The sequence below is a fragment of the Schistocerca serialis genome, chromosome 2, assembly GCF_023864345.2.
Source record: "Schistocerca serialis cubense isolate TAMUIC-IGC-003099 chromosome 2, iqSchSeri2.2, whole genome shotgun sequence".
Lineage (NCBI taxonomy): Eukaryota > Metazoa > Arthropoda > Insecta > Orthoptera > Acrididae > Schistocerca > Schistocerca serialis.
Window position 1 is genome coordinate 513,520,723 of NC_064639.1, and position 12,435 is coordinate 513,533,157.

The following is a 12,435-nucleotide window of genomic DNA, read 5'->3' on the forward strand; positions in this document are numbered from 1 at the left end:
GCTCCGCACAGAAGCGCCTAGAACCGCTCCGCCACAGCGGCCGGCGGTAAAACATCAAATCTCTGACATCGCCGCGGCTCGAAAGAGATCCTGCAAGAACGGGACCATCGACGATTGCAACCTCTACCAAACTGCTGCAGATGTCAGTGCTGTGTGTGTCAGCATGCGAAGCATTCAGCGAAGCATCATCGATATGGGCTTTCGGAGCCGAAGGCCCACTCATGTACCCTTGGTGACTGCACGACACAAAGCTTTACGCCTCGCTTGGACTGTTGATGACCTGGTCGGAAGAGTCTCGTTTCAGATTGTATCGAGCGGATGGACGTGTACGGGTATGGAGACTACCTCATGAATCCATGGATCCCGCATGTCAGCAGGGGACTGTTCAAGCTAATGGAGGCTCTGTAATGCTGTGGGGCGTGTGCAGTTTTAGTGGTATGGGACTCTTGATACGTATAGGTACGACTCTGACAGATGACACGTACGTAAGCATCCTGCAAGATCACATGCATCCATTCATTTCCATTGTACATTCCAACGGACTTGGGCAATTCTAGCAGGACAATGCGACACCCCACACGTCCGAAATTGCTACAGAGAGGCTCCAGGAACACACTTCTGAGTTTAAACACTTCGCTGGCCACCAAACTCCCACCAGGCGTATTAACGATGACAGTCGTGCTGGCCACTCTGGATGTGGTTTTCGGTGATGTCCCACATCCTACTAAGTGAATGCTGGGCTGGTATCCAAGTCCAGTCAGAGTTACATGATTCGCTAACATTTCGAACACTTTCGCCCACTTTCTCTTGGATAACACTGAACGCAGAAAGTTGGGTTACAAATATTCCGTTTCAGGAGGTAACGGCGTAGCAATAGGAAGGGCATCCGGCCACCTTTTAAATTAACCGCACCAAATCTATTAATAACTATGCCGATGCTACTCGATGTGGGATACAGGTTCAAGAAAAAGAAAAAAAATCTTACCTTATTTCTTCATTTCTTGTCACAATTAATTGCATGCACTATCCCCAATACATTCTGCTGGCATAAGGATAATTTGGCACTCCTGCTTATCCATTACATTCTCTGCACATTACCAGTTTTCTGTTTGAAAGAACAAATTGGCATACCTCCATAATGAGAGAAATACCGATCTGAGCAAGAAGAGACGAGATTAGTATTCTTCATCACAAAATGGTTCAAATGGCTCTAAGCACTTCTGAGGTCATCAGTCGCCTAGAACTTAGAACTACTTAAACCTAAGGACATCACACACATCCATGCCCTAGGCAGGATTCGAACCTGCGAACATAGCGGTCGCACGGTTCCAGACTGTAGCGTCTAGAACCGCTCGGCCACTCAGGCCGGCATTCTTCATTACAGATCTTGTGCATACGGAGTTCCATTAACAGGCTCTACACTCTCAAAGTGTGTTGTGAATGACGGAGACGTTTTATTTCGAAATTTTTACCAATCTTAACACTTTTAATCTGTACTCAGCCTCATTACGTGTTATTTAAATAAATCTGTACTGCGTAGTGCGTATTATTAAATAAGTGTGCTTCATCTCCCCTTTTAAATATGATGGATTTAGATTTCTCCTTCTTCTTCTTCGTAAATTTATTGTAGAGTTTGTTTCGATAGTATAAAATATTGTTTTGATGTTTTGTTTAATTTTTCTCTGGACATGTACGACACGTCTGGCTGTTGTTCCACGATCATACAAGGAGGTGTTTGTGTAACAATAAGTAAATTTTTTCTTAATGTTCATCATGCATTGGTAATGGTGCAGTTACAGTCTTCAACTAATGAGTCAAACTTTTACAGTGAATTCGATTATTAGTTCTGGTTACTATTCTTACGGTCCTTCTCTGAGGTTTGAATTTTGTGGCATGTTTTGTGCATCAAATCAGAGAACTATGATATCAATAACTAAGTTCTGGAGTACATGGGAACAATATCTGGCTACGAGGCACTTGCGTTTTCGCTCTGATCACAGGAATCTAAAGGCGTGCCATACTGACAATGTTCTTCTCACTATCAACTTTGTATGTATCCCTGATTTGTCATTTGCTACCTCTACCAGGAGTTTCGGGGTGTCTTATTTGATAAGTCAGGGTTGAAAAATACTGATGCGAATTATTTAAGGAAGAAAGAAAGACTGGTAGAAGCCTATCAGCTTGGGTTTCGGAGAACTGTAGAAAAGCGCGAGGCAGTACTGGCCCCACGACTTACATTAGAAGAAACAATGATTACAGGTAAACCTACGCTTACAGCAGTTGTCGTTTTAGAGAAAGTTTTCAAAATGTTCGCAGAAATACACTCTTTGAAATTCTGGAATTAGCAGGGATATAGTAGTGGGAGCAAAAGGTTCAATACAGCTTGTAAAGATAGCAGACTGCAGTTAGAAAAGCCATAAGGACGTGAAAGGAAGCAGCAGTCGACGAGGCAAAAAGATAAATTGTAGCCTACTCCTCATATTATTCGTGCTGTACATTGACCAAGTGGTGACGGAAGCAAAGGAGAAATCTGGGAAAGGAACCATGGTTCACAGAGCAGAAATGCGGAAGGAACTGAATTGGGGAGCGAGGTACTAAAAGTAGCAGATAAGTTTTGCTATCTGAGCAGTAAAGTCATTGTAATTCTGACAGAGATGGCAAACGACTTGTAGCACCAGTTCAAAGGAATGGATTGGTGTTTCGAAAAGAGGCTATATGATTAAAAAACCAACAAAAGCAATACGAGAGTTTTGAAGTGTAGTCGAATTAAATCAGGCGATGCGGAAGGAGCTGAACTGGGGAACGAGGTACTAAAAGTAGCGGATAAGTTTTGTTATCTGAGCAGTAAAGTAACTCACGGTGGCCGAAGTACAGGACATATATAATGCAGACTGGCAATGACGAGAAAAGCGTTTCTGAAAAAGAGAAATTTATTAATGTCGAATATAAACTTAAATGTTAAGAAGTCTTTTCTGATGGTACGAGGAGACTTAATAAAGTTCAACATAGTCACCAAGTCTGTAAAGTGGAACGTTCTGACGGTCGTTCAGTTCCTCTTCGAGAGAAATCCACTCCTCTGTCACGGAGCCATTAGAGAATCGCAGCGTCAACGTCCTCATCGTGGTAAAATCTGCGATTGCTGCGAATCATTTCCTCGATCGCGTCGACAACGTCATCTGGGTTCGATGCCGATGGCCTTCCTCCCTTCCCGCCCAGCCTGACCCACATCAGAGCAGCCTCAGTCGAATTGTTGGCACCACGTCGCTACAGCTGTATGCTACAGGTCATTTGGTCCGTAAACCGCCAGTATTTCGACGCCAGTCTGTGTGTGATATAGACGTTTTGCCCACAAGAATAGTACTGTCCCTGGTACTTCAAGTTTGCAGTTGCCGCGCCGTTTTTACCCTACACTGTAGTGCACATGTTGCCTGTACAGTAGCAGAAAGTGCCTGCAGGAAACACAGGACATGTAGAGGAGAGTGTTGTACCTATGAGATAGTGCGCATACGACCACATGATGGTTTCTGATCAGCACTTGAGTCTAGTGATCGATTTTAGAATCACATGAAGGAATGCGCACTAAGAACCGCCTGAAGAAGTTTCCGTCATTTTCTACAGTTTTTGATGTGGCTAGACACAAGGTTGAGTTATATGCAGCATTTGTAAATAGTTCTAATTCTACATATTTAAGTGCAATATAACATACTAAAACTATTTGGAATATATTGCTGATTCTTCAGATACCGAATATTATGGTAAGTACTGTAAAATTCTATGTATTTTTAAAGTTAGTCATGTAAAGAAAATACTTCGTCTGTTGTGCACCACCTTGCACCTTGAAGCAAAAGGTCTTTCACCATAGAACACGTGAGTTTTGTAGATCAAGTAACTTTCGTTAATGTTTCAACAATTTTAGCTGTGTTGAAAATGGAAATTTGTCTTAGTTTCAAATAGCTTCGTTTTCAAAACGTTCTGCTTAATTTGATTTCACCTAATGTTTATTTGTTTGTGGTGAACAATAACGTAACAGATACGCGACTGAATACATAAGTGACAAAGTTTTCTCGACTGCACTGCTTCTACATTTCAACTGAACATTTATTTTTAGGTATATGACCATGTTGTACCCTGTAACATGTTTTCACATATGGAAAAACGTTTTTGCGGATAATATTTGTAATTTCAGAAGAAGACAGCAGCACGTAAAAAGTGAATGGCACCATTTAAAAAGAGAATCAGAAAATAAATTCAACTTCTATTGCAGGGCTGGCTAGAGCCGAAAGTCTGAAAAGTGTTCCATGGTAGAAGACTCGGTCCTGCACTTCTGATAAGGCGCCGCCGCTCTTGTTGCGCAATGGTCTTGGCGCAGGACGACATGTGTAACTTTTTGAAGTTCCCTCGTATAGGTGTGGCGTGTAACCTTGTATGGTAATGAGACATGGACGGTAAAAGGTTCAAACAGGAGGAGAATAGAAGCTTTTGAGGTGCGATTAACTGCGTTGTAAGGAGTATTGCTGTCTTACTTATTGCCGGCCAGTGTGACCGAGCGGTTCTAGGCGCTTCAGTTTGGAACCGCGAAACCGCTACGGTCGCAGGTTCGAATCCTACCTCAGGCATGAATGTGTGTGATGTCCTTAGGTTAGTTAGGTTTAAGTAGTTCTAAGTTCTAGGGGACTGGTGACCTCAGATGTTGAGTCCCATAGTGCTCAGAGCCATTTGAACCATTTTCTTACTTATTGCTGGGTTCTTTAACTTTCGGAGTCGCGTGTGCATTTTCTCTGAGGAAGCACTGTCATGCTGTTTAATGACAACAGTGCTCCAGCTGTAGTAGTCACGTGCTTCTTGGTGTGTGAAGGAGGGTCGGTGTTGGCCTCCCCCTCGGAGAGGTCACACACAGCCACGTCGAGGATGAGTTGTACGAAGAAGGTAGAACGTGGAAATAATACCTGAAATCATAACTTCGGTTTGTAGAAGAAAAATATTTCAGTAAGTAATTCTTTTCGTGCGAAGGCACGCGGAATTAATTAACAGATTTGATTATAGTGTTGTGTTTGAGAATCAGTAATTTTTGTTGCGGAGCATGTTAAAAGTAGGACGTAAGTGAAAAAGCCTCCGTGATCAGTGATTACATGTTTAATTAATGCGAACGCAACGTAGCAATGATTACTTTAGCGTGAATGTGAAACAAACGTAAGTGTTAAACGAGAATCGACAAGTGTAGGCATTGTTAGAGAAGTGGGTTACGCGCAAACGGGCTAATAAAAGAAAGTAATTTGAGGTGTACTGTTGTTATTTCAAAGTGAGGGTTTCCATTCCTTAACTGAATAACTTTCTTATCAGAGACACGCAGTTGCATTAGGCACATGGGCCAGTTTATTACGTAGCGACGCCTGTTCTCCATGTGAAGCTCCCATACTTGAGTGAAACAGTCCAATAGCCGCACAAATTAGTCTAAAATAGAACTGAGAATAGACATTAATTAAAGAGAGCAATGGAGCTTTACAGTGTAGATCGGATACCTAATGAGGAGCTACTGAATCGGAATGGGGAAAAAAGAAATTTATGGCACAACTTGAATGAATAAGGGGTAAGTTGGTAGAACATATCATGAGGCGTCAAGTTGTACTTAATGTGATAATGGAGGGAAGAGTAGGGGCCGGGAGGGTGGTACAAATTGTAGATGGAGGCCACGGCCTGACTGCAGTCAGCATGTTCAAATTATTGTCGGTTGTAGTAATTATGTAGAGATGAAGAGACCTGCACAGGATAGATCAGAAAGGAGATCTTGATAAAACGAGCTATCGTGGTGCGCCTTTAAAGGAGACAGCATACAGGACGCTAGTGCAACCTATTCTTCAGTACTGCTTGAATGTTTGGCGTCGCCGGCCGTTGTGGACGAGCGGTTCTAGGCGCTTCAGTCTGGAACCGCGCGACCGCTACGGTCGCAGGTTCGAATCATGCCTCGGGCATGGATGTGTGTGATGTCCTTAGGTTAGTTAGGTTTAAGTACTTCTAAGTTCAAGGGGACTGATGACCTCACAAGCGCTCAGAGCCATTTGAATCATTTTCTGTTTGGCATCTACACCATGTCGACATCGAAGCAATTCAGAGCGAGGCTACTTGATTTCTTACCTGCAAGATAGAAAAACACGCAAGTATTACAGAGATGCTTCGGCAACTCAAATGGAACTTCCTGAAGGGAAGAAACGTGGTTGAAAAAAATCTAGAAAACCGGCATTTGAATTGAATGCAGAACGATTCTACTGCCACTAGCATACACTTTGCCTAAAAACTACCAAGATAACATACGAGAAATTAGGCCTCATACGAAGACATACACACAGTTGTTTTTCCCTCGCTCTGTTTGCAAGTGGGACAGGTTAAGAAGCGACTAGTAGTGGTACAGGGCACCCTCCACCATGCACCGTACTATGGCTTGCAGAGTATATATGTAGACGTAGATCGGACTGAAAACTACATCAACAGCTTCTGCAATTACAGTATCATTGTCATCCGTAAAGAGGATTTGTCGGTAACAGCGTGTCTGTTGTTACAGCGCCGCTGTCGGCGTACATGAGCCCGCAGCTGCAGACGGTGGACGCTGGCCAGGCGGCCAGCCTCAACTGCACCACGGAGGGCCACCCCCAGCTGGCCGTCTCCTGGCTCAAGGACGGCCGACCGCTCGCCACGTCACCGCGCGTCCAGCTGCTCGGCCGACAGGTAGGCAGCCCGCACAGCTTCAGCCTCCCAGTCGCTATGTCACACGCCAGCCACTGCGGAAGTCGCAGCACTGAGGTCACGGGTAGCTACAGGGAACTTCATCAGATATTGTAAATAGGCCTGCGGGCAAATGGTCCCAGTTCCAGTTTGCCGATCAAACGACTTCCTGAGCCACAAAAACTTTAATTTTCAGTATCTCATACAATTAGTGAACGACATAAAAGAATTAAAATGCTGTCACAGTTGACTCATTAAGAGGTTACTTGCCTAAGCTCGAGGGCCGCCTTGTGATGTGACGCGAGAGCAGCGCTCCTTGTGCATAAAGTGAAAACTACACTGAACAGCAATTACATTATGACCACCTACTTAAAATGACAACATTTTGCACGGGTAACAGCAGCGACACGTTGTTGCGTGGAAGCAATGAGGTAGGTAGCTGGAGGGAGTTGGCGCCACATGTGCACACAAGTTGCCTAATTCCCGTAAATGAGCTCTGACGCCACGTTCAATCACGTCCCAGACGTGGTCGATCGGATTCAAATCTGGCGAGTTGGGGGGGGGGGGGGGGGGGGGGGGGAGGGTCAGCACATCAACTGGAACTCGACACTTTTTTCCTCAAACCACTCCATCACACCCCTGCATTATCTCGCTGAAAAATGCCACTCCCATCAGGAAACATGATCGTCATGTAGGGGTGTACATGGTCTCCAACCAGAGTACAAGACTTCTTGGCTGTCACGGTGCGTTGCACGAGATCCACTGAACCCATGGATACCCACGTTAATGTTCCACAGAGCATAATGGAGCCGCCTCCAGACTGTCTCCATACCGCAGTGCAGGTGTCAAGGAATTGTTCCCCTGGAAGACGACGAATTCGCGCTCCCCATCGGCATGATGAAGAAAGTATCAGGATTCATCAGACCATCAACGCTCTGCCACTGCGCCAACGTCCAGTGCCGATGTTCACGTGTCCATTTTAGTCGTGGTTGCAGTTAAGAGACTTCGGTGTTCAGACACAGTTACACTTAGCCCAGTATTAAAGTCTGATGTTAATTTCGCCACAGTTCTACTCCTGTCCAGGATATGACTTCCGACATGTGTAATGAGGGTGGCCGCCCAACCACGTGTTGAAGACACTCAACACAGCACTCCTCGAACAGCCGACAAGTCGTACAGTTTCCGAAATGCCCGTGTCGCGCCTCCGAGCCATCGCAATCTGCCCTCGGGCAGACTCAGATCAAGCGCCTTCCCTTCCCCTTTCTGTGCATGCACCGTGGATGTGTCTGACTGACAGTCACTCCTCACCAGGTGACACTGCTATCTCCTGGACAGTTGAGTGTTCGATAGCAGGTCGTTGGTAATAATGTTTGGCTGACAACTGTGACGTTAATGTTTATCAGGTAACGCACCGATGTGAATGGCAGACCCTTCCAGACAGGACATGCCAACGGATTACGCCTCAAAACACGTATTTTTGAGAGCACGTTCATTTTATTTTCACCCCATCTGCAGATGTTTGGATTTGTTTACGGGTGGTGTTTACTTAGCATGTTTTCCAAACTGTCTGAAAAACTACCGTTGCAAAAATCTGCAATGCCCTTAGTAAAGAAATAATGCTCGTGATACGTAAATAAATGCAAACATCCGAATATGGCAGGCCAGGCACCTTGAAATATCATCGCAGAAAAATGAACTCCTATAAAAGCAGCTAATTGCGTAAGTACATTATAAATTACCTGCGTATTTAATGGTTGCAGCGTTCTAATACATCCACAAAGGACAAGAATTACTTATTAATATTAATAAGACAAAAAACAGAGAAACAAAATGTGGCAATTAGTTGGGCAGTTCCAGCTGACAAGCAATCAGGAGCAACTTAGCAATTTTTGGCTGCTGGTATGTCATTAGAGTGTTTGAAATTTGGTGTGTTAATACCCTCTAACGCTGTTAACTAGCGTTTTTAAATGTTTGTCCAAAAATGATTGCGAAAATATCCGAAAATACGACCCGGATGGACTACAATACCAGTTCCTCTTTCTCTCGCTCACAAATTTATTCCGCAGGTCGGAATGAAACCAATCACTGTCTCGATCTGGCCCACGGGTCGCAGGTTGCCTACTCATGGTTTATCATAATGAGACATGTATTAAAATTAAAAACTGTGTATGTGTCTTGAGGCAGTGTAACTCACTGCGTGCAAATTACCCAAACTATATTCATTTAGTCTTTGACAACAAGAGCACTTAGCTACTTCGAACACATTTTACACCTAATGTCAAACTCTTTTGAAACCTTCTCCTGCTGACAACACCGCCCCCCCCTCCCCCCCCACCCCCCAAACACACACAAAGAAAAAACGCCCAATGGTTATTATGTTTTCACAGATGATACAATAAAACTTAAGCAACAGGCATAATGTTTTAATTTAGTACTCCTTTATTACTAACTCCATTCGTAACACATTTTGCGGACAGTATTCACATATACCACTGAATATACCTGCAAATTTATACCACGGTAAGACAAATAGTTGGGGAGACATGACGACATAAACATTAAGATGCGTAAAAAACTAGCTTTTTCTTAAAACAGAGCGCAGATTACCCCCAAAACATATCCAGTATGTGAGGTTAGGTGGCCGGAGGGGGGGGGGGGGGGGGTTACTGGTAGCTCATATTCGGTGCATGAAGCATGAAGAACCGTAATACTGCCACTGAGCGGGATGTGCGTCAAGAATCTTCTGGTTTCGTCGAGTGACTAATTACAGTATAAAATAGCATCCTATCCACTCAAAAAAGTAGTTTCTCCCCGCTTTTTCGGACAAGTTGAGTTTTTACTTAACGATCTTCAGGCTGCCATTGGTGGGCTGTCGTTGACACTGACAGCACGTAGTGAAAGGGACGAGGGATGTTGTCAAAACGTTATTCTTGTGGTGCCACCTAACAGCCTTCCTCATAGACGTTCCTCGCGCACTTAGCTGGGTATTTACTTCCTTGACAGCAAGAAGAAAGGAAGCAGAAGTCCACATCCGTTCGTCTTCATTGAAACCCAAGTTATTCGTAGAGATTTCTGCGATCAAAAAGCCATCAAGACTGCACTCACTACCACAACCACATTGCTGTCCAAAACTTAATGACAAAAGTAACTTTCACATGACGAGCCACTCTCAAGTAACTTAGACACATGACATTTGGCCGTAGAAGGGAAGAACTGCTAGAATATAGTAAAGAAGGTAACTGAAAGAAACACGCTTTGAGATAACTGAAATCGCACTTTTTTTTTTCAAAGACAATAATTACATTGAAGTTACCGCGGTTTAGGACATTGCAAAAGGGTTGACGTAGTTCTTAATAGGATATGTGAAAATCACAGACAGCAATGCATGTCCTCCAACACATCCCAAGGTGGCCACAAGATTGGCAGGAGTTCTTCTGATAGGGCGTTCCATTCCTCCACCATCGCGTCTGATAACAGATGGATGCTCGTAAGTGCATGTGGATGTGCTGCAATACGTCTCAACGCGTCACACACGTGCTCGATGGGTTATAAGCCAGGGAACGGGCAGGCTGGGCCTTTCGCCGAAAATCCTCCCTTTGCGCTGTTCGATGCGGTACGCATTGTCATCGACAAAAACGAAAAAAATGGTTCAAATGGCTCTGAGCACTATGGGACTCAACTTCTGAGGTCATTAGTCCCCTAGAACTTAGAACTAGTTAAACCTAACTAACCTAAGGACATCACACACATCCATGCCCGAGGCAGGATTCGAACCTGCGACCGTAGCGGTCTCGCGGTTCCAGACTGCAGCGCCTAGAACCGCACGGCCACTTCGGCCGTCTCGACAAAAACGAAGTCAGGTCCCAGAGCACCCCTGGAAAGACACACATGGAGACTGAGTACAATGCCACAGTAACGTTGACCGGTGAGTATACCGTGTTCAAAGATTTGGAGGTCAGTACGTCCACATAACATTATGCCTCCTCACACCTTACATAACACCTGAACCATCAAAACGATCAGCTCGGTAATTTTTCTGAATGCCTTCGGTGTTCTCACCTTTCGCCATATGAGGGTGCGTCCAGCATTGTCGAACATTATCGTTTCCGTGGTCCAGGTCTTATGGTGTGGCGAGGTATAATGTTGCATGGGCGTACTGACCTCTGAAACTTTGAAGGCGGTCACTCAAGGGCCAACGTTATTGTGTCACTATATTCCTTTTTCCATGTGCTTCATTTCAGGGGTATATTCGGCACTGACCTCACGTTATGGCTGACAATAGAGGATCGCATCGAACTGCGCAGCTAGAGGACTTCATGGAATGAGAGGATATTCGGCGAGAAAGGTCCTACCTGCCCGTTTCGCCGACTTAAACACCTTCAAGCACGAGTGAGATGCATTGTGTGGACGTATTACAGCACGTCCACATGGTCCAACGACCATTCGGCATTTCTGAACCACGCGGTGGAGAAGTGAAACGCCCTACTCCGAGAACCCCTTGCAAACCTTTCGGCCATCATGGGAGCACGTTGCTGAGCATGCCTTGCAGTCTTTGGTGAACACACACTCTAAAAGAATTATGTCCAGCCTTCTGCAATGTCCAGGGACCATTATAACTTTCACTGACTGCAGTGTAATTATTGCCTTTGAAAAAAGTGTGATTTCTGTTCATCTCATAGCGTATATCAGTGAGTTACGTTCTGTACTGCACTGTAGCACTTTCGTGTATGTACACTGAGGTGACAAAAGTCACGGGATACCTCCTAATATCCAACTAGACCTGCGATTTCCCGGCGTAGTGCAGCAACTCGACGTGGCATGTCGTCAACAAGTCGTTGGAAGTGCAAAGTGGTTCAAATGGCTCTGAGCACTATGCGACTTAACTTCTGAGGTCATTCGTCGCCTAGAACTTAGAACTAATTAAACCTAACTAACCTAAGGACATCACACACATCCATGCCCGAGGCAGGATTCGAACCTGCGACCGTAGCGGTCGCTCGGTTCCAGACTGTAGCGCCTAGAACCGCACGGCCACTCCGGCCCGCAACAAGTCGTTGGAAGCCCACTGCAGAAGTACTGAGCCATGCTGCCTCTAAAGTCATCCATAATTGCGAAGCTGTTGCCGATGCAAGATTATGTGCATCAACCGACCTCCATATTATGCCCCATAAATGTCCAATGGGATTCATGTCGGGCGATCTGGGCTCGAATTGTCTAGAATGTTCTTCAAACCAATCGCGAACAATTGTAGCCCGGCGACATGGCGCACCGTCATCCACAAAAGTTCCATCGTTGTTTGAGAACATGAAGTGCATAAATGGCTGAAAATGGTCTCCAAGTAGCCGAACATAACCGTTTCCATCCCATTATCGGTTCAGTTGGACTAGAACACCCAATCCATTCCATGCAAATACAGCCCAAACCATACGGTGCAATCACCAACTAGCACAGGGTCTTGCTGCCAACTTGGCCCATGCTTCGTTGGGTCTATGTACACTCTAAACCTACCATCAGTTTCTACCAACTGAAATCGGGAATCTTCCGACCAGGCCACGGTTTTTCAGTCGTCTGGGGTACGGTACAACCGATGTAGTCACGGCCCAGGAGAGGCGCTGCAGCGATGTCGTGCTGTTAGCAAAGGCACTCGCGTCTGTCGTCCACTGCCATAGCCTGTTAACGCCAAATTTATCGCACTGTGCCGACGGATACGACTGTCGT